Source organism: Bactrocera oleae, chromosome 3, assembly GCF_042242935.1.
Source record: "Bactrocera oleae isolate idBacOlea1 chromosome 3, idBacOlea1, whole genome shotgun sequence".
Taxonomy (NCBI): Eukaryota; Metazoa; Arthropoda; class Insecta; order Diptera; family Tephritidae; genus Bactrocera; species Bactrocera oleae.
In genome coordinates this window covers 26484694-26507611 of record NC_091537.1, presented here as the reverse complement: position 1 = coordinate 26507611, position 22918 = coordinate 26484694, and the positions used below count along the sequence as shown (strand labels likewise).

At 34.8% G+C, this 22918-nt stretch overlaps 1 protein-coding gene across 1 annotated transcript in view; it reads right to left on the bottom strand.

Annotated features, from left to right (window-relative positions):
* Positions 1-22918, bottom strand: part of LOC106627654 (uncharacterized) — a 67931-nt gene that overhangs the window by 4915 nt on the left and 40098 nt on the right. The gene's annotated exons all lie outside the window — the stretch shown is intronic.

Sequence of the window (22918 nt, the reverse complement as noted above, 5' to 3'; positions counted from 1 at the left end):
TTAAGTGATTCATTGCATTTACAACTACTTATATTATTCAGTATTTATTAATATTGTTAAATACAGGGTGAACCGAAAGTCAATAAAATGCGAAATCGGTTTAGAAATTCGAAGAGAAAGGATCCGCAATGATTCGTGCATAACCTGAACGTCATGGGATGCCGAATGTAGAACATGTAAGGGTCTCTATTTGCGAAATATGCAGCAAGAACCACTTAATCTTTAGTTTAAATCAAAACATCATAATTCTTTGCATTCACCTAAAATTATCTTATGTAGGTAGTTCCGTCAACAAGAGCCATTATTGGTTCATAGTATCTCTTGAAGAACCAACGGAACGTATTCAGCGCTGTACTCAGTTTCCATTACTTGCTTTAAGACAATTTGCCGAAGAAATCTTGGGAAAATCAGGAACTATGAACATCAATAATTAGGTCAGAGTACAAATACATACTTCTGTTTGAGGGCTTTGCTGTGGTTGGGTTCAAAGTGAGGTAGTTACCGCTATCCGCACCTAGTGCCGCAGGATTGCATTCCTTATGTACTATTGAATATAAAGTATGATTGATTGTTATATATGGTTAAGAGATAATTCGATCTATCTTATGTTTTTAAAGCAATATAACTTTATCAGAGTTACCGCTATATAGATACTAAACGAGATTGTATACAGGTTCACTCCCTCAAATATGCCTATCACATCGAGAACAGGAACTAAACAATTCCTACGTGGTATTTTGGAGCATGAGGAAAGAAAATGTGCTCACGCTGTACGAAAATAATCGATTGCATGATGTCACTATTTTTTACAAATAATCGTTAGATTAGCAAAATTATTTTTTATGGAAGTATTGTTTCTCTATATTTCGAAATATTAAATATAATCGGCAGCTTCATCTACAGATAGTGTTTTCCTTTATCACGTTAAACACAACGGATGATTTTAAGAAATCGCATCGTATCTCATCTTAAAAACATAATATTCTTATTTTTGAGTGTCAAAAAACTGAAAAGTCCCAATTCCGTTCTAAAACTTGAATGTTGACTTACCCGTTCTGGGTAGTGCTAAAAACAAATTTGTGACCCTCTATTTATTTATAGCTTCAGTTCACAACGTATGTGTGCATATGCTATTAATTTTCAAATTAACATCAATATCCATGGGTATAAATAAAAATAACAAGTAAGGAAGGGCTAAGTTCGGATGTAACCGAACATTTTATACTCTCGCAAAGTCAAATGGTATACTCGTTTGAGATTTCTTTGTGGATTGACTGATATTTTCAGTAGAAGGTCAACTATAGGCACTGGGGCCCACAGATTTAGTACTTAGAGGCTTGAACAGTTTTGGTTCGATTTAGACAATTTTTGGCCGCAAGGTGGCATACTTTAATTGCATTATTCACGCAAAGTTTTAACCCGATATAATCATTGTTACCTGATTTGCATAGTGGAAAGTGAAAGAATCAGATGGAATTGAAAATGGTGTTACATGGGAAGTAAGCGTGGTTGTAGTCCGATTTCGCCCATTTTCGCACTATGACATAGAAACATAAGAAGAACGTTATGCACCGAATTTGGTTGAAATCGGTTGAGCAAGTCTTAAGATATGGGTTTTCCCCTAAAAGTGGGCTGTGCCACGCCCACTGTCTAATTTTGAACGCGGTTCCTATAAAGTCATCTTATACCATCTCAGAGATAAAATTTAATGTCTCTGGCGTGTTTAGTGCTTGATTTATCGCGCTTTTAGTAGTTTTTAACAGTACCGTTATATGGGGAGTGGGCGGAGTTGCCACCCGATTTCAACTATTTTCACACCGTCAATAGAAGTGCTAAAAACATTTGCTTCTAGTGAATTTTGTTATTATAGCATAAGCGGTTTAGGAGATATGCACATTAAACCTATTAGAGGCGGGACCACGCCCACTTTTTAAAAAAAAGTTTTAGCTGCAGATGCCCCTCCCTAATGTGATCCTGTGTACCAAATAACAGTTTTGTATCTTATTGTGGAGCTTAGTTATGGCAAGTTATTTGTTTTTGATTAATGGCGTTTTGTGGGCGTGGCAGTGGTCCGATTACGCCCATCTGCAATACCAACCATCTTACGGTACCAAGAAACATGTCTACCAAGTTTCATAAAGATATCTCAATTTTTACTCAAGTTAGAGCTTGCACGGACGGACGGACGGACAGACAGTCACCCGGATTTCAACTCGTCTCTTCATCCTGATCATTTATATATATATAACCCTATATCTACCTCGATTAGTTTTAGGTGATACAAATAACCGTTAGGTGAACAAAACTATTATACTCTGTAGCAACAGGTTGCGAGAGTATAAAAATGTATGTATGCCTTGCTCTCTGTATTTGCATGAACAAATTAATAACATACAGCGAACATAATAACTTTCAATGTGGCATTAGCGGAAAATTAATTGAAAACTATACTTAAACTAAATTAGGATTTGAGAATTTATGTTCTTTTCTAAAATTAGATAATTTATTTGCAATAAAGAGGCTCAGTCAGTAATTAGTTGATTTCGGCAATATGGCGGACAATTAACCGGGCCAAATTCCAAAATTTAATAATTTTTAATAATCATTAAATTGAAGGGGCTACCGGAAAGTAGATTTTCTTGGTATTAATTTGTTTTCAAATTTTCGTTGGAGCTCCTTTAAATAACGGTGCCCATTGACAGATACTGCTCCACCATTTTCTTCAAAGAAATATGACTCGACAATACGCCTTGATGACTGCGAATGACACAGTGACTCGTTCTAGGTGAAGTTCCGTCTCGTGGATTATTTCTAAATTTGATTCAGTCCACATACGGCAAATTTGCTTGTTTACACGGGCCTCATCAGACATAAACAGGCAATTTATCAAGTTATTGTATAGTTATTTATTATAGGAAAAATTCCAGGCGAATCATAGGCTAGAGGGTTTAACCGTCTTTTTATTTGAACTTGGTAGGGAAACTGGTTAAAGTCATCATGAATTCTCCGTTGTAATCACTGTCTGCTAACTCCGAGTTGCGCCGATAAGTTGCAAGTCGAAACTTTTGGATTTGCCTGAATTGACGATGCAACAGCTGCGATTGTTTATTGAACACGAACATACGGATTTCGAAAGTACGGCTTCTTGCGATACGTCAAGAGTCGGCAAACATATTGACCAACTTCATAATGGTCCATCTGCTAGCGGAAGTACAGCCAAAATCCCGTTTGAATTCCCTTTGGATGGAAATGGCGGACTGCAAAGCAAGGTACCGCTGCACTCTCCAAACCCTCTTTTTGGTATCCCAAGCATTCATTTTTAAAAAAATATAAATAATAACTTGCCAATAAAAAAAATTATCAAGTTCTCACACGGGAAAAAGTTATAACGGTTTGTTTTTACAGCATGAGCTATAATACTCTTCACATTGCATCTTTTATAGCATAAAAGGGTATAAAAAGACATTTATTCTGATTTTGATCGGTCAGTATGAATGTTAGGAATTTGAAGCGATACTTCGGAAAATGATTTATGCTGAATTTCGTGAAGATATCTTTACAAATAAAAGACTTTTCCATACAAGGACTTGAGTTTGATCCTTCAGATTGTGTGGTGAGAAAAAGACGTGTGCCGATATCTGAAAAACTGAGAAACTAGTTCGCGTGTATATGGTACAGACGGGGAGATGAATGCATTATTCGTTATTTTCAGCTTTTCGTGCGAAAGTCTGTTTTTCTGTGCAAGAAATAATTTAAATTTAAGTATCTAGATGAAAGTGTGGAGAGTCAGATAGGGAGAACCGCTTATGCTATTGGAGAAACAAAATAATTGATAATTTATTAACTAATTAAGCTACAAAACTCGAATTTTCGTACAGATTCTGAAAATATATCAAAATAAACTTGGTAAAAATGGTGCCCCCTACATGAGGTAATACTTTCACTATTCGGTCTAAAAGTTTTCTAGCCGATTAACCGTATATGAGAATATCTGCGCTTTCGTGGAATATATTAATAATCTTAACTAAATTGCCACCATCAATAACCTTTATATATTAATAAAATGATTTTAATTTTCCGGTTATGAGTACCATGTATGTTATACCGCTTAATTTCGGTTAATAATGAAATCAGACATCGCTGTTTACTCGGTTTAAATTATTCGATTCTTCTTTTAAGAGGACTTATCATAACAAAACAACTTCTTGTGATATCGGTTTATAAATATGCCTTGCACTAATCTGAAATTAATTTGAAGAATAGTATTTTAAAAGTTAATGCGATAACAATTGAGAAACGGTTTAAAGTTTTCTTAATAACATAGATACTACACTTACTTAAGTTGTCACTCAAATATTTCGCTCAATCTTAATCAAATCAGGTAGTCACTACTTTTTAATTTTCTGTCCTCGATACGAGATTTGCCTGCTCGCTGTCATAAAGTGCCGTTCTCTTGCATGATTCAATTATATAAGGTTCAGTAGATAGCCTAAGAACAACAATTTGTTAAAAGTAGTTTTGTATCTGAACTGCTTTTTGCTGGTAGCTATCAGGAAGAGGAAGATTGTATGTTACTCTTACACAGAGCGAAATAACGAAAAAATTTAAAAACGTAAAACCAGTAGAATCTAGCAAGAAAAAAATGAGGGTTGTTATTTGACAATTTCATTTTTATTTTATGATTATTACAAATTAGCATTCAAGTCAATTGTTCTCCAAGAACTTTTAAACTAGTTAAAATTATAATTATTAGAATAAAACTTTATGAATATATTAATTTATTTAAATCACATATATAGGAGTGATTTAGTAAACAAAATCCTTGAAAAACTTCCTGGGGGTGTAAACAATATTGTTTTCACCCTACCGGAAGAAGTGGGTATACCTTGGGCTCAGAAAAATAAACCGTTTTTATATGGACTTTCGATTTCAGGTTAGTGAAATAACTGAACCTGAGGTTCAGCCAAAAAACAATTGGCTAAAAGCCCCAACGAAGTTAAAGTTATCCTTAATGAAGGAGCTGTGACCCATCATGAGAAAAAGTATCCACCTAAAAAATAAATATGTGGGCTGCTATTTCAATTGCCTTTCACAGCGGAGCCATCAATACCTTCACCGACTCCCTCTCAGTAAATGGCGTACTTGGAGTCAAACCCCCACGAGAATCTAGAGTGACCCTTACGCAACTTTGTTCTGGATACTGTAGCAGGTTCAACTCCTACCTATCCAGAATCGACCCCGACATAAGTACATACATATAGGTATATGTCCAGCATGTAATGAGTCTCCGCATGACACTTACCACACCGTGGGAACAGCTCGTTTCCTGAACCTCCCGTTAGATGACCTCGACCACAACCAAACTGAGCGGGGATTAGGTAACCGTTACAACAACAATAACATGAGCTTGCGGAGAGAGAAGAAGACCGAAAGAGAAGGAAACAGGAACTTTTACAAAAATTAATTGAAAAATTTTAGTATTTTAGTGCAAACAAATATAATTAAATATATTGTGATATAGTTTTACATAATAATAAAAAAATATATTGGATTTTTGTGAATTGAATTAAATTTGAACGGTGATTTATCCTTTCAGTAATTGTTTTAAATACAATAAAATGCTTTATTCCACATTGTGCTATCAAGATGGATATATTAAAAAGTATTATTGTGTAACTAACAGATAACATTTTTAAATTGCTGTCTAAATATTGATCTTGATATTTCATCTCTTTCAGCGTTTCCTCTTAAATTTGGTCCAGTTTGAACATTTTCATCGGGACCATCTTGTGTTTTAGAAGCTTCATTCACACAAAATTCGAGATCGTCTTCATTGATAATGTTATGAAGCACACAGCAAACATATATAAAATGGCACAATTTTCTACTCCTTCAAGCTTACAACAGTATAATTTCCTAAACGTCTGCTTCAAAATTCCAAAAGTATTTTCATTGCTACTTTGGGAAAATAAAATAAATAGAACATAACTGGCTGATATGCATCGATCTTACAATGGTAAATTTTCTTTTGGATCAACAACGAGGATATACCAAATACCCCTGTTCCATGTGCTTATGTGATAGCCCAGCCCAGACAGAACACTGGACTAAACAGAGAACGCATTATGTTACTCCCACTTCATATAAAGTTAGGTCTGATAAAACAGTTTTTAAAAGCTCTAAAAAAAAAAAGACCATAAAAGAAAGTTTTTTCATGTAAAGTACGAGCAGTATATGGTATTTTTATAACGCTTTTATTAGCTTCACCTTTATGTTTGTAACTTTTTCCTGTGCAAATGATAACTTTTGTATAAATTAAGATATCTTGATGAAACTTGCTACATTTTCTATGTTCCTTGGCATAAATGCGCCATAAGCATTAAATTCCACAAACAAGATGGTAGGGAAGAGCTTTATAGGAGGAAGTGTAAAAATTGTAAAATGGCTTGACACCAACAACCTTTAGGTGAAATCCTATAAATCAAAAACTATTGAAATAATTTCAATCAAATTAGGTATGTGAGGTTACCCAGCCATTCCTATCACACACTTTGAAAATTGTGCAAAATCGTACAACGACTATAAAACTATGCAGCTAAATGCATTCATGTTGTCATTTGAATAACAAATTCATTCAAACGCATCCTTAAAGAAAGTGAAAACACCACGTGTGACTAAACAATAAGTATTGTAACATCCTTTTAAAGCACATTAAACTAAAATGGGAAAAATAATTCCTTATATGAACTGACAGAAATATTGATCGAAAAATACTTGTGTTTGTGTCATGTTTTTCGTGTATCGAGCACTAAGCTTGCAAGAAGATTCGATGACTGATGATATATTGTATCGACATTGTACAAGGTGCAATGATTTAACGATATCATTCAGTGACGCAACGTGCAATGACATATTGATTGTTATTGAGGATCATTGCATCTTCATTGCGAATTTACCAATCAGTCATTTCGGTATGAGTTCACCAAATCGAAGTGCATCTGATTTAATCAATACAGATATATGTAAATCGTGAATTAAGTATGACACTGTCGAATTTTTTCACTTAAATCACTTCAATTAAACGATCGCATTAAGCTGGCATGGCAAGGGGGATTCTTTTTTTCATTTTTCCTTATTTTGCTACTATTAGAGATACGATCAAAAAATGGCATCGTAATGGCCGTTGCATCATCTGCCATCGCAGAAACTTTATTAGATGGAGGCTGAACAGCTCATTTAGCATTTAAGCCATTAAACGTTCAAAATAACCCGAAGTCACTATTTTGAATGGACAGTTTCGAGGCGAAAAGGTATTGCTATGATTATTACACATGTGTCAATTGATAAGTAAACGCACTCAATTTCCAATTAGATTGACATTCGCAATGGCGATAAATAACTCACAAGGCCAAACGTTACTTGCTTATGGTAACGAGATAGGAACACCATGCTTTTCCAACGGACAATTTTAGGTGGCATGTTCTCACGTGAGCAAACCATCCAATTTCTTTGTAATCGCTAAAGACAGATTTAACAAAAATAATGTACACTTCATTGCTGAGAGATTAATCTTTTAATTGAAATCATTAGTAGTAGAAATATGACCTATTTTCTTTGTGGATGTATGTAAGTAGCTAACAATAATTCGTATTTAATATATATTTTATCATCATTCCTCTTCCAATTATAATTACATCCTCCACACACTTAAAGTGTTAGAAGAAATGTTTGCCGTGTCAGCTAGATTATATATAAAATTGCTTCAGAATATGTTCTCGTCCCATTCTCTATCCCCAATATACACCGTAAAATGATTGAAGTCTTTCCATCTGTCTTTTAACCGTTTAAGTTGGTAAAAGTATGTGATATTTTAGTAAAATTAAGTGGAAATTTGGCTTAGCATTACAATTGTATTGGTCTAAACTTCATATATCTGATATAATGAATTCCGTTTCTCTGATTGACGTTTTCTATATACATTGACTCAATATATTAAATTTATCCTTTTTGGTAGAGTTAATATTATTTGAAGATGGTTTTAATATAACTTTAGCTGACGCGAAGTAAAATATAACAATAAAACTAAGCCTTAGTTTATGGCCTTCAATATAAGTGGAGAAGATATTTGATTTTCCTTCCTTACTTGTTTAATATTTGTATTGTTAACCTCTGAAAATATTTCCTCGGCAAATTGTGAAAGGTTAACATATAACTGAATGAGGCGCCCTTGCTTAATTGTTTTTTTTTAGTAGAATGGTACGGAATTTGTATATGTGTGTTTAATTGTTATCAATTATATTAAATGTAATTGTAATTATTTAATATAATTTTTATGTTATTAAGAAATTACTAAAATGCACTCAAAACGGTCATTGAACAAATCGCGCCAAAAAGTTCATTTGTAACAATGCAAATTATCATTAATTAAAATCGACGCATTTGATGGCGCTAAAAATGTGCCAGTAAGTACATAATTCAAGGACTAATTGAATCAAACTGGCGCCAAATTGCTGCATCGATGACGGCATTTTAAAGAAAAAACTGAAAGGTTGAAAAACAAAACCGCAATTAAATGTGAAATTTGTTAATAAATGTCGAGCTTAGCATTTGCTTGCCATTAGGAGCACTTCGGCAATAAATAGTTTGTACACGGTGTCACCGCAGTTCACCTCCGAGACTAATTCATGTACATAACTCACTGACTAAAACATACACGCTGGCATGCACAGTCATACACAAAGGTTAGCTCTTTCATATTCGTGCAAGTTAGGCAGACTGCACTGGGTTAGTTTCAGTTCCAGCGAACCGGGAATTTTTTGGCTCAATTCGGTGTTTTCCCTTTTTTTCAATTTGTCGCACTCGAAATTAAATTGAAGCGAAGTTTGTGGCCGACAGCGCAGCAGCTCGTAAATTATCCTGCTGATATGAGCGAGTGGAAAATGGTGGAAAACTGACGCTCAGCTAACGGAGGCTGCTGGCCTTCAGTCTATGGCTATATAAAGGGTTTTCCAATGCCAGACTTTCTTCAAGCTTTAGAAGTCAATATTGAACGTGCTATTCATGACATACGACTTGATTTAGTGAAAAAAGTACTTGAAATTTGGGTGCATAGAACTTGTTCCTGCAAAAGAAGTCGTGGAGCCCATTTAAATGATGTTATGTTTTGAATTAACTGTATCGATTGTACTTCACATTTAATAAAAAACATTTGAATTTCCTTAACAACTAGTGTGTTTTTTTTTTGAAACCTTTTACTTGTACGTACATATGTATATGTTTGGCTATTTATGAATGCCAATGTCAGTGGGTTCAATATTGACAGAGACAAACGCCCGGCTAAAAGTTGTTAGTGGTCCAATTGTTCATTAATAGAGTACCTTCAACATTCTCATCAGGCTCTACAACAAAAACTAGTTTCGTAGGTAGTTTATGTTCTCTCTTAGGTGCTCCTAGTACTAATACGCTGATCCTTTGCAGAATGGGAGTATATATTCCTGCTCGAAGATATTGTTCTGCTATTTGGATGGTTAATTTTGGAGTACTCTGTAACCCACATGGAGTACTTTTTTCATTTGGATGATGTATTTTCAATTCTTGCAGGGTTTGTCATACATATGTATGTATATAAGGTGTTTTTTTTGATTTCACTTTCACTTTTCTAGAGTGAAAGCTGTTAAATCAGCAATTAAAGTGAAATGCATGTGGCATTTGTGTATGTTCTGTATAAACTCTTTGACAAATTATATTTTCACCGTGAAATCATCTTCGGCGAAGATGAGATGAAGTTTAGTAATGTCAATAATTCTGAAAAGACACTCCAAGCCCCTTGAATTTAGAAATATTCACTTTCTGATTTAGTTTGCATGCTGAAAACATTATTGGCAAATTGACACCTTTTTATAACCGAAGCCAACATTTCCATTTACAGTAAGCGATACAGGTAATTGACGTACATTCTTTTGGTTCCCCAGGTTATTTTCAATCGTCTAAAAGCTAAATGATTAATACCAGGTAATTTATCAAGCTATATATACTTATATGTATATAGTTAATTGAAGCAAACTTTTTGTAACTGAATTATAGGCAAGCGTTAGAGAGTAGCAAATCAAACACTTTATAATACAGGCTGGCAGGCTAATTAAACCTGTCACAATTGTAAAACTTGTCTAAAATCTGTAAAATAAAATTTGGAAAGTACGAAAGGAAACGTTTATTTTACAATAATTAGGAGATTCGACTCTGTTAGACTACTTTTAATGTGGCTAGAAAGGGCTCTCTTAGTGAACTATCTACGATTTTCTAATTGGAATTGGTAAAGTTGTTCAGAATGGTACATGGAACTAAAGGATGGTCTTCATAAGTCACGTTCGGGGATGTCATAAGCCGATACATTTTCAAACTACTTTCTTTCAAATATTAAATATTTATTTATTGTTTCTGTATTGTTGTAAAAGTTTTAAAACTGAGAAAAATTCACCCTCTATATGTATATGGTAGACAATGCCGAGAATCTTTGTTTGCGTTGCTGGTTTGGCGTATGTCCATGTGCCAGCGCTGCATGTTTTGAGAGTTATGGTCAAGTAATGACATTTTTTAATCATTGTCGTAAATTTTAAGAGCCGCACGTGACCCAAATCATAGTGCAGTTCTAGTTCATGTTGTCGAATAGCATTTCTGCCATGCACATCTAAATATAATATATACATGTGGTATATGTTTGTATAGACGGGATATGGATAAATGGCGATCTTTTAATTAACTTCATCCCAAGTGTGATTTTTTTTACAGTTATTGTCAACATTTGCTAGTAAAAAAATTGCTATTAAAAGACGGTTTATTGAGTTTATGATGAAGATGCAAAAACAGTAGCTTCTATTTAACTTTTTTATATTGATTAATACTTTAAACTTCTAGCCCCTTTCGCTGAATCCACACTCGTATGCTAGTCAGAATTCGAAGTAAATGCCAATTAGAAATATCAAGTGCAGCGAAAGTTTTCTTATTTCTTGTGTATATTCAGATTTATCAAATAACTTTTGATTAATCCTACCGTGAGCGATTGAATATATGATTTTCTACTCTTATGTAAGCTGGAATTGTCGACGATAATGGTGATGATTTAGTTATGGTGTTAGATGAAGTCCTAAAACCTTCCGGTTTATATTTTTATTTTTTCAATGTACACGCTGACTTTGTAATTTCAATGCAAATTTTTTTTTATGTAGTCAATAACTGACTTTGCAATATCATAACTTGAGATCTATCATTTATGTGAGTCACAATACTGAGAAATTTAGTTCTTTTTCGCCAAAAGAAGCTATTTATTTGTCATAACAGTCGATATCGGACCACTGTACGAATATGGCGAGATAACGTTAACAAAGTTAACCTTTTTTCTTGTTTGAAGCCTATCACAGATTTGTTGTGACAGCTAAGGCCAGCTTCGGCTATGTCATCTGGTTCGCTGAAAGTAAGACTGTCGAGATGTTTCTACCTCTGTTTGGCAAAGGCTGGATAATGGAGAATGAAAACCTTCAGTTTTGACAATTTATGTCCGGCAAGATTTTTAGCCTTAGCGCTTATTGGACAATGTCCAGTAAGAACTTATACGATTGTGGCATGATGAAATTTGCTAAGGGCAAGTGGTTCAGTAGATCTTCTGCGTTCTACTCTACGCCAAAAGGATCTCAGAGTTGCACAGGAGCGGTCGTCGCCCAAAGGTTGAAACGCAAGATGACAATGGAGATGCAACTTGTTCCCGTTCCGATGTGAGCGAGGCAAAGGTGTCCACACTTGCCAATTCATCGGCTTTGCAGTTTCCAGCGAATCCGCTGTATCCGGGCACCCAAACGAGCCTGGTGATGAAATAGCTTGATGCTATTTCTAGTGAGGATAGACCCCCCCGGACTAGATTTGAGCGCATAGCTAGCGAGATCGGCGGTAGCCTAAAGCTAAGTTTGTTTGGTAAAAGACGGCGAATGTCTGATTATTTTATTAATGTTTAAGTCAATTTTTACGGATAATTTTGAGAGGACTTTATAAAACTTGCATTGTGAATGGAATTTATTTAGAACAAGCAGAGTTTGATATTTTTCTGTTTTTAAAATATATTGTAGTGTTTTAGTAGGAAATAAATTTGGCGAGACCAATATTTTGAATATAAATATATTGGTTTTTGCTTGTAAGTTTGTGTTTTTATTACAATATTTATCGATTCTCATTTGAGTATATTATATGCATTACCTTTATATAAAACAAATAAGCTCACATATTTGTACATACTTCATAGACTCTTCTTCATTATGTCTTAATGGCAAGATATGGTTAACAACCATGATTGGGGAACCCAAGAATACTTTATTAATTTTCGTTTATTTAGTGGAGATCTAAACGTTCTATTGTGGTCAAACCTATAAAAAAACACATAGATCTATAGTGTGATTAATATCAAAAACATTTACATTACAGCAAATTAAATACTTGAGATTCCTTGATAAGGCAACTGGAATGTTGCAAATAGGCCAAACGAAGTGCTTTTTTGTTGTTTAACGACCACAACTTAAACTGCCTAAATACCTGAGAGCTTTTCAATGCATTCCTTGTGAATACAAAAAGTTTTTTGTGCGGCATTTAATTACACGCAATTAATTAATGGAATTTTAATTGAAATTTCCTTGCAATTTATGAGCATTCAAGTAAAAAAGTTCACTCCCGTGCATAAATAAACAATGTATTACTCATACACACATATGGTTCTGTTTGTATACCCCTATAGAAAATTAACTAGTTGCAGACAACTTACAACTAGTATGAAACGCAAAGACTACCGATTGTCTTTTTCTACAACATTGGTATTTGTTTCATGGCGGCCTACTACGGAAGGTCAGTTGCCAGATTTGCGTCAAAATGGAATAAAATTTGACATTTTTATTTACATGTAGCTGCTCGCCAGTAAAATAATATTTTATCTGATATTTATTTAGTTATTTTGACACTGTTTGAACAAGAAAAATTGTGATCGGTCGACAGTGGTCTGATCTGAACAATTCATTCGAATATTGTAGCATTGCCTTGGTTAATAATTCATGTAATATTTCGTTAAGATACTTATCTAGTCACATAAAAAAGTTTTCCTTACAAGAACTTGATTCTGATCGTTTAGTTTGTATGGCAGATACGTGTTATAAACCTTGTTCAGGGTATAAAAAACATATTATTATATTATATGATTTAAAAATCCTATATATTTTGATTTTTTTCACCTAACGGTTTTTTGTAACACCTAAAACTAATCGATATAGATATGGAGCTATATATGTTTATGTATGTGTTTGTCCATCTGCCTGCGCAAGCTGTATCTAGAGTAAAAATTGAGATATCGTCCCGAACTTTGAACATGTGTTCCTTATTCATATCGGGAGGACGAGTACATGTCTATTAATCGAAAAAATATGAAGTACCATAACTAAGCCGAAAATTAAGATACGAAATTGTTATTAAGTACAACAAATCGTATTGAGAAGGAACACTTGTTTAATGTGCATATCTCTCAAACCATTGAAACTACAATACCCAAATTTGCAAAGGATATATCATTTTCACACCTTGGATAATAACCACGCCCACTTATAGTGCAAAAATGGGCGAAATCGGACTTCAACCACGCCTACTTCCCATATAATACAACTTTAAATTCTATCTGATTCTTTCACTTTCCAGTATATAAATTGAGCACCAATTAATAAATCGGGATAAAATTTTGTATGAATAGCACCTTTAAGGTGTGCCATCTCATAACTATTCAAGCCCCCTTTCCTAATAATAGTATCTCTCTATGTAAAAAATGGGTTGAATCAGGAGAATATTTCTCTTAGTCTTTATATACCTAATAGAAAGATTTTCGAACTTCCGGTTGACTTTTTACCGTACCGAACCTATAATATTGGATATTCTTTAGTTTATTGCCGAAAATATGTGAAATTATATTATACTACATGTAATAAGTTCCGTTATTTTATTCTAACAAATCTTAGTATATTAATGGCTTAGCGAAGGTTAAGAATGGAGTTGGACAAGACCTTGGTTTAAACCTTATATCCCTAATATCATCAATTCCGATCTTCATGTTGAAATTTTTCCAATCAACTCAATATATTTAATTTGCCTCTTTGGTTAAGTTTATTTGAGGATGATTTTAATATAATTTTCGCTGACGGGAAGTAAATTATAGTTATAAAACTAATTGAGTCTATGGTCTATAATATAGCTAAATAAAGTACCAAATTTGATTGTAAATAATTCACGATTTCGTTGAATAATGAATATTGAATTCCTTCGCAAAATTTTTTGAAATGAAGTTTTGCCAACACCTGAAATTATTTCCCCTGCTTTATCTTTTCAAGTATTATATGTTCGGTTACATCCGAATTTAGCCCTTCTTTATTTTTTTGGAATGGTTTGGTTTGAGACTAGTTCTTTTCAGTGTATTGCTTGATTGTTTCTTGCATTATTTATTTACTTAGTTACGAGCGTGAACTGATAAGTGCTTAGAAAAACCGCTTGATGGCGCTATAGTTTTGTTTTGACCGCCTGTTGATCGATGAATAGATTCTTAATTTTCGAAGAGAGATCGCAGAGGGAAATTAAAGAGCAAAGAGCGACTCTTTTCATTCGTTGGCGTCCGTCAAAAAATATTTAACGGATTTCAAAGTTGTCACACCACAGTTTTGATGAGCCACAAACATAGACGCTCCAAAAACGATTACTATGGATTGAGAGACTAAGGCATAGTAGACTTCGGCTAGCGGACCTGCTTTGAAGAAAGCGTATATCGCACCGTTTTCTGCTATTTACAAGGCGCGATATATGGTACATCGACTACCTAGAGAAGGGCGTCTTAGTCTTAGAGCTCTGTTCTTTAATGTCGAATTAAGCTACGAACTGCTGCCACATTTGGGCTGTGCTACTTTCGCTTGTTTCCAAACTTGAATGGGCTTACCTTGGAAAAGTTCAGTAATCGTATTTTTCAGATATGTTAACGAAGTTGAAGCATCGCTTGGGTCAAGTGGATCACGCTATTGCCATTTCCAATTTTTGTGTAGCCTAAGTACTTAGCGGTCTACCCTCGTAGCAACAATTACGACATTATTTTCAAAAAATATATTATTGGTTTATTTTGATATTAATGTGTTTGTATGTGGTTTTTCCGAAATTTATGTTACTGTTAATGTGCATATTTGTCTTTTGAAAGAGTTTGCGTTATTTAGTTGTATACATGTGTAAATAGAATGTAATGTATGAATGTGTGTAATTATGAATGCAGATACGTGTGGAATGGTGTAGCTTCTATGGCGTATGCATATATATTTATTTAATTATTATCATTAATTTGCCAATAATTTTTACACATTTTCACACATATGTATGTATATAGATACCGTTCGCGTATTAGCATATAAAAGTCAGCGCTCAACAATTGCAATTTGTGATGGGAACTCTAATTAATAACTGGGAATTGTTGAATGGTAAAATACGAGTACGTTGTTATGTATTTAGCAGCTGTTAATTAACAGTTTTAAAACATGTACTATACAAGCTCACTGATAGTGGTAAAAAATATTTTTTGCTTTGAATTGTATGCATATACTTCAATAAAAGAGCTTTCTCTTCGGGGAACTTGATGAATGTAAAGTTGCTCGCTATCGATTACAACGATATTTTCTGCCTCATTTAGAAATAAATAAGTGCCGATGATGCCGCCGTACCACAATCCGTACTAAACGGTCAATTTTGGACGAGGATTTGACTCACCCCAATCGCGAAAATTTTGTCTTTTGAGAAAGCCAGATATGGGCCTCATCTAGGAAGATGATTTTTCGATAAATGTGAACTTGTGAATTTTTCGGAGAACTGGAATTTGCGTAATAATTTTGGACAAGTTCCAAGAGTTGTACTAAAGTGAAACGTGACCTGATGAATTGGCAAACCTTACTGAGCACGTACCATTTCGGGTGCAAAATTTAATTTCTCTGGCGGATTTATTTATTAAGTTATTGCACGTTTGGTAGTTTTTGACAAAATCGTTATATGGGGAGTTATAATCCAATTTCAACCATGTTCACACTGTTAGAGGGGTGCCGAAAGATCTGACCTGAGCAATTTTGGTTGATTTAGCATTAGTGGTTTGGAAGACACTTACATTTTACCTCTTAGCAGATGGGACCATGCTTTTTTTTTAATTTAAAATTAAGAGTGTTATTAAAATAAGACAGTTAGTTGTAAAATGGTACGTATGCGTAAAACCACCGTGATATTTTCCGAATGTGAAGCGTTAAGCCCTCAGCCTGTAAAAAAAAACTAAACTTTGGGAAATAAAAGTCTCCTTTTAGCTCGATATACTTCACAAGGGATGCTCCAACTTCTTATAACTGCCTTAAAGATATGATTTCTGGATATTTGAAAAGTAGAGCAGAAAAAGATAAAACTGACCTCAATCGACTCAAATTTCGGGAGGGCAAGTGTGTTTTGTTTAGCAACAAAAAGAAGGAGCACGGCGCCAAATCGGAGAATTCAGAGAATGGGGTAACAGTTCGTGGACTAATTCGATCAATTTGCCTTGGTACATAGATTGTTTTATTGTTCATTTCATATTGCAAAAGTTCTGCATAAATGAAGCAGTTGGTCATAAAAAGAGTTGCGAACTTTTTTATTGTAATTAAAAATTAAATTTTCAATTTATAATTCCGCTGTGAATTCAATTATTGTATTTTTTCAATGCTCTAAAAACAAAAAGAAGGCTAGTTGTAAACTACTAATCTGAGAATTTCTTATATTTTCTTCGTAGTTCTTACAAGTTCCAAATCTAATATTTTCATGGGAAATCATAAATTGGTAAGTTACGTAGAAGAAGCACATATCCCAAAGACAACTACAAACGTATGCATCGATTAAGGTATTCAATAATTTAGTACCACTAACTGATTTTAGAACCGTTCAGATTGGTAGAGTTGCATGTAATCACTATGAGACCATCGTTATTCATAGATGTAAAAAATTGTCGAAAGCTCTATTTTCTCTGACCGAGAAAAATAATAGATTCATATATACTTCTGTAAAGAAGAGTTAAAATTGTAAAATTAAATGCTTAACTTCGTATTGGCACTGTATACAAGCTATTATACATACTTACTGCTTCAAGGGCTTAATACTTTGTCTGTTCGGATATTAATGAAAGGAAATGAAAAAATTAAAGAGAGAAAAAGTTTTCGCATAACCGGTACCATTTATTTTAATAAAAATTTCGAGACATTTTTAGTTTAATAAACCATAGAAACATAAAATGTTGTTGTTGTATCCATTGCGTTATACTAATCTAAACCTCTTGTTAGTCAGAAATTGTGAAAACTGGCTGTGTAATGGGTAAAATTCTAATATTTATAATTTAATAACACCACAAATAGTGCTTTTGAAACACTTTGAGTGAGTGTTTAAAATTCAAGCATTTTACCATTTACTATTACTAAGTTAGATCTGATTGTGCTTCATTCTCTTCCCTTTCTCTCCTACCTCTTTCCTCATATACACCTCTGATGCGTCCCACCATACAAGGTGCCTCATGGCAAGTGTTCATAAACAATATTGTTGTTGTCAAGTGTGTTTAATTGACGCGTGTCCTTGTCCGGTTAAGTAGATTAGCTGATTAAGTAAGAGCAATAAATTAAACGCGCGCCTTGTGGGTGCTGCCCTTTTAATTCACTAAGAAGCGTAAAATGTGATGTTTGTACGTATATACATATGTTTGCACATAGAGTAAAAGGAGTGAGTAAACACAATGAGAGAAGTGCTGGCACAAGTGGTGACCTTTCATGCCTAATGGCTGATGATAAACTTATTTTAGTCACATGAGCGAGAAATATTCATACAAATAAACATATACATATATATTTCAATCAGTGTTTTGGCTGTCACATATGACTGTAAATATATTGACGTTGTAATTCATAATACAGAATTATAGGAGACAATCCTAACTACTCACACATGGCAGTATTTACATACATACATATACTATATAAATTGTGTGAGTAGTTAGGATTGCCTATAATAACTCTGTAGTATGAATTACAACGTCAATATATTTACAGTCATATGTGACAGCCGAAACAAATACTGAAATGACAACGACGATAGTGACAATCACTGATGTTATTATGCCACAGCAACAACAATAGTACAACTGGCAATCAGGGACAGGCTTCAGTCGACAAGCCGTTGACTTTGAGCTAACAAATATTCGACATCCTTTTTCGAAACTGAGTAAAGGTGACCGGGGGAAAGCGAACCAAAGGACGGACTATGTTAGGAAATTCCATGGCACGGATGAATATAAATATATATACCATACTTATATAATTGCTTGGGTGTGTTGTCTGTAACTGTCACATTAATTTGGTATTGTCAAGTCATTAATTAATTGTCTAAATCGTTGGGTAATGGTATGGACAAGCGTCTCTTAAAATCCATTAGCTGCTTGGTTTGTGCATTAAACTTATAGGACTTTCTATTTGAAGATTGATCATAATGTACGTGGTATGAGCGTTACATTTAAATAATCATAACAGAGAGGGGAATGAAAGTTTACGAAAAAGCGTTCACTCTTAGCCGCTATGCAATAAAAATAGTGCTGTTGATTAAAACGGGTGGTTTTTTTTAGACATGTGATTTTCAATAAGGCAATACTTGTTTTTGGAGTTGGTCCTTTTGACAGCTGTTACTTGATTTACACTCAGTTTGTTTTGTCATTTTATAATGAACAGACTTCTTCTGAAACAAAGTTTGCAACTTGTGCAAATTTATTAGCAAAATAATGGTTTGGAGCGCGCGATGCGTCGCGTCGGTCGAGATAATCGAACAGCAGAGTCGGATCGGTTTCACACCACGTTTACTCAAGTGCAAAAAGCGCTTTCTCGGAGACGCCGAAAATGCTATTGCTACTGTGGAGTAGAGTATTGAAGAAGACCCAAATGAGTTTATCCGACATCGCGCGCAGCTGTGCGAATCCACTTTATGGAAGATTTTGCGAAAGAAAATTGAAGCCGAACAACCATCAAGCGCGTCGCACGTTCGGTGAATTGTCCTAAAAGGAGATAGCCACCGATCCCGATTTTAACAAAACAATTTTGTTAAGCGATGAAATTCACTTTTGGTTGAATAGGCACGTTAATAAATAAAACTGTCACATTTAGAGTCATAATAATCTACAAGCCATTGTTGAGTCTCTGCTTGGTGTGTTCTATGAGCAGAGGGAATCAACGGTCTATATTTCTTCAAATGTGAAGCCGACCATAATTTTACAATGTTAATAAGGATGTGATTTGGTTCCAACAAGACGACGCTATAAGCCATACAGCCAACGTAACAATCAATTTATTGAAGAAAACTTTTGGCTTGCGCATTTTCTCGCATCGTGGGCCTATGGCGTAGTCTCTAAGATCGTGCGATTTAACACCGATCGACTTTTTTTGTGCCGTTGTAGAGTCCATAATATGCTGTGATGCTGTGCAAAATTGTTATCTTTTACTGTGAAACTTTAAAAAGAAGATACGAGATTTTACCGAGCACGTCGAGCACTATGATTTTCAAATGCACCTATTACGAAGGATTGAAAGGACTGATTGCTCCAGTCGTTCGTTTTGATCTCCAACTTGAATTATATTCTGGGCATCTAGGACAAAGTTTCGGTACAAATTAAGGTGTAATCGAGACAACCCAAAACAGCTTATAAAACCAATAGCGACAGTGTGGTACAAATATATGGTATGATCAAATTTGAGCCAATAAAATAATGCCAACGCTTAATCCAATGAAACTTCATAACTTTTTTGTTTAATGGAAGCCACGAAGGAATATTCTACTATTGTATTTACCTTCGAGGAACATTGCGGGATGAATCTGCTTTTAGTGTTAAAAATATATTTAATTTTTTATTTAAATTGAATGAGGATCAGGAGGCTTTGCTAAAAGTGAAAGTGGACTCTGTAACTAGGCATGGTTTGCAGTTTGCAATTACGCTTCACTTTAAACCTAGCTTGGAGAATATCATTATGATATTGCCAGATTTCTTTTACTTTAATCTAGTCGTTAGAGAGATACACAATGGTTGGATAATGGAGTGTGCGCCGAAATCTATTGCTCGGAGCTGGATCCTAAGCGACTCTTCTAGCTTCCGTAATAATGAAGTATCTTCCAGATGGAAGTCTCTGCGGCCAAGAAAGCGGCTGAGATAGCTAACAATGCAGACAACAACATTAAGAGCATATATATACAAGATAGCCAGGCGACAATTAAGGCTATAATTTCACATCGTATTTCGTCAAATAATGTCATTAGAAGCAGGGAGTTCCGGAAAATAAAATAACTGATAAGACTACTAAAAGGCCACCCGGCCCCACTAAAACGATACATAATGAAATTTCCGAAAGGGCTGACAGATGGATCAGGGTGAGATGGAATGCTTTAAGAACATGTAGGATCGCCAAGAGTTCCGAAGAAAACACACAAGCTTTCTGCTCACATAGATTCGAAAGGACTGCAGGACTGTTAAAGCGCAGTTAAGTAGGTATGAGGGAAACACTGGAACATCCCCAATGCTTCTATTCCGCCGGCTTAGATATCTAGGTTAATATAATAGTACTTTAAAATTACCTCGATTATTGTCCCGTATTACAAAAAAGAGATAAGTAGAAAGAAGTTAACGAAAGGTAACAAATAAATCGAAAAATGCTTATCGCGAAATGTAAAGAATAACCCATGACCTTGTACATAAGCTCTTACGTACATATATTTGTATATATATTATATACGTATAAATATCTACGAATAACTAAAGAATACACGCTGTGCCTTTTATCCAACGTAAGACATTCAACATTCTTGAATTAAACCCTTGGCGTTGTTTTCTGAAATACAACTCAATGTGTGGTGGCACTGTCGTACATGATATCGTCAGGCTAAAATATTATGAATTCTCGCACGTTTGCAACTTTCATATTTCCGATTACCTCCTGTTAATGCCTCCTGCTTTCAACAAAATGAAAATGTAAACAATAACTGTTTCAAAGTGAAATAAAAAAATAAACAATTTAATGAGAATGAGAACGTTTCAGGAGACAGAGATGGAATAAGACGAAACTGTGCGCAATAAAGGTGACAAATACCAAAGAGAAAAAAGGGCGCAGGAAAACAAAATCTTCTCAAAATCCCATTAAAGGGATTACTTAGCGTAAAATTGTAATTTAGTATACGAGAGAATAAGAAAAATGTGTAGGCTTGTATGTGTTTTGGAAGCGTGCTAGCGTGGCACCTATACATACATACGAGTACATATAACCGATATACAGATGTATGTTTGTGAGTACAATTGCGCTCATGCTCAAGACTCAAATATGCTACTAAGCCTGCCAAGTTTCTGTTTAAACTTAAACATCCTCAGATATACATATGTATCTGCATGTATGTGTATATATAGGCTTTTATATGCGTTTGCTAGTTTATTTGTCGCGCTACCAGTGCGTATGAGTAAAATTTTTGCCCAACCGCAGAAGCATACGCCCTGCTACATGTTTTCCATTCATTTCCCACTACAGTCTCACTTAAGTGCTACGAGATCTTTGGCCACACTTTATTAGAGGAGGGTAACCTGAGTTTAAAAATACTAAGCCGGAGCATTGAGCAAATTTTACTTACGTCTTAGTACCTACATGCTGCAGTGATCTCAGCGCAAACCTCTCGTTACTTAGAGAGAATATGTTTTGCATGAAAAGTGCGGAAAATCGGTTTTATCATTTCCGGAAGCTTTACTTTCTGTTAATAATCATGTGATTTTTAATTCTAAAAATTGAAATGGAAGCTTAGTATTAAGACAATAATACTCCTTCATTGTTGTTTTAGCAGTTTTTTGCCAACAATAAGCAATGTAAACATTGTTTTATTTGGATGTTTTCTTTTATTACCACTAGCTCTGCCAGTATTGAAACCAGCTGCTACCACCTTCAATAATTTAAGATTTAAGTAATTTTTCTCCTTTTTACTAAACTTTTTTCATATTTGGTTACCACAACCTCAGTTAGAAAATCCCGCATGTCCTGTGAAAAAATTTACATTTAAATATTTCGTAAATTTTTTTCGAGTGTATACTCTTAAAAACGAACTAAAATTATTTATTTTTGTTTGCCCTAGCATGCTTGTGGCTGTTAGCTTTTCAAGGTAAGCCCATTCACTTGCGGAAACGGATGTGGTTGCGAACGGCTGCCGAGTGGGGTGACGTTGAATGCTCAGCCATTTTCGCAGCAGCCATACCGGAGACGTTTGCTGATGTCGCCGCGTCATAATGGCAATCACACGGCTGCCTGTGTTATCCTTAGCGGCTGTCGCGCCCATGTGGCAAGAGTAACACACTATGTATGTAAGCTTACCGAAAAAATGTTTGTACACCCATACATATTTACATTTGTTGCGTTCACTTGCCTGCCTATTGCCATATTGTACGCGTTCCCTTTCATATTTCAAACGTCAAAAAAGTCGCGTCACGCTGCGCGCTTTAAAGCCACTGCCGGCTGAAATGGCAGGCACTTGCAAAAGCGTACAGAGGGGGGCACACGCACAGTAGACATATTGGAGAAGCGAAAAAGTGCGTTGAAGAAGTTGACAATTTTGTTGGGCCCGCTCAATGAGTTTCCACCGGAAGTTTTACGAAAAGTCAAACCGACGCCATGTGGGTAAATTTTTTTGCTGTTGGGTGTATATCTTAAGGATATGGTATATCTTCATAGAAGTACCTCTACATATGCGTGACGCTCCTAATCCCTAACCACCTTAGCAGGAAGCTCAAATCACTGATTAAATAATGACATTAACTCAG